The following is a 553-nucleotide window of genomic DNA, read 5'->3' as shown; positions in this document are numbered from 1 at the left end:
TTTTGAACTAATTGAATTTTAAAAATTTTTAAAAAGAATTTTTTTTTAATTTTCAAGGGATGTATTCTTAACCATTTCTATGTTTAATTTTGTAATTGTTATTTTTTAAAGAGAGTACGAAATAGCTGAATAATAACCTGTTGTATAAAAATACAACTTCTTTATCCATTCTTTACTTGATGGGTGTCTAGGTTGTTTCCAGAATTTAGCTATGACAAATTAGGCAGCTAGACACATGGGTACATATATGTTGCTGTGGTATGAGGCTTTCAGTTCTTCTAGAATTCTTCTGGAAAAAACACCAATGAGAGGAAGAGCTGGCTTGAATGGGATCTGCAATTCTATATTTTTAAGGCATTGCTGCACGGATTTCCATAGTGATTGTACCAGTCTGCACTCCCAACAACAGTGCAGAAGGGTTCCTTTTTCTCTACACCCCCTAGAGCATTTGTTGTTGGCTGACTTTTTTTTAAATTATTTTATTTTATTTGTGTGTGTGTGTGTGTGTGTGTGTGTGTGTGTGTGTGGCCAGCTCAGCCCACCAGGGGGCAGG

The sequence above is a fragment of the Octodon degus genome, unplaced genomic scaffold, assembly GCF_000260255.1.
Source record: "Octodon degus isolate 3935 unplaced genomic scaffold, OctDeg1.0 scaffold00097, whole genome shotgun sequence".
NCBI classification, from domain to species: Eukaryota; Metazoa; Chordata; class Mammalia; order Rodentia; family Octodontidae; genus Octodon; species Octodon degus.
Note: the sequence above shows the minus strand (reverse complement) of the source record.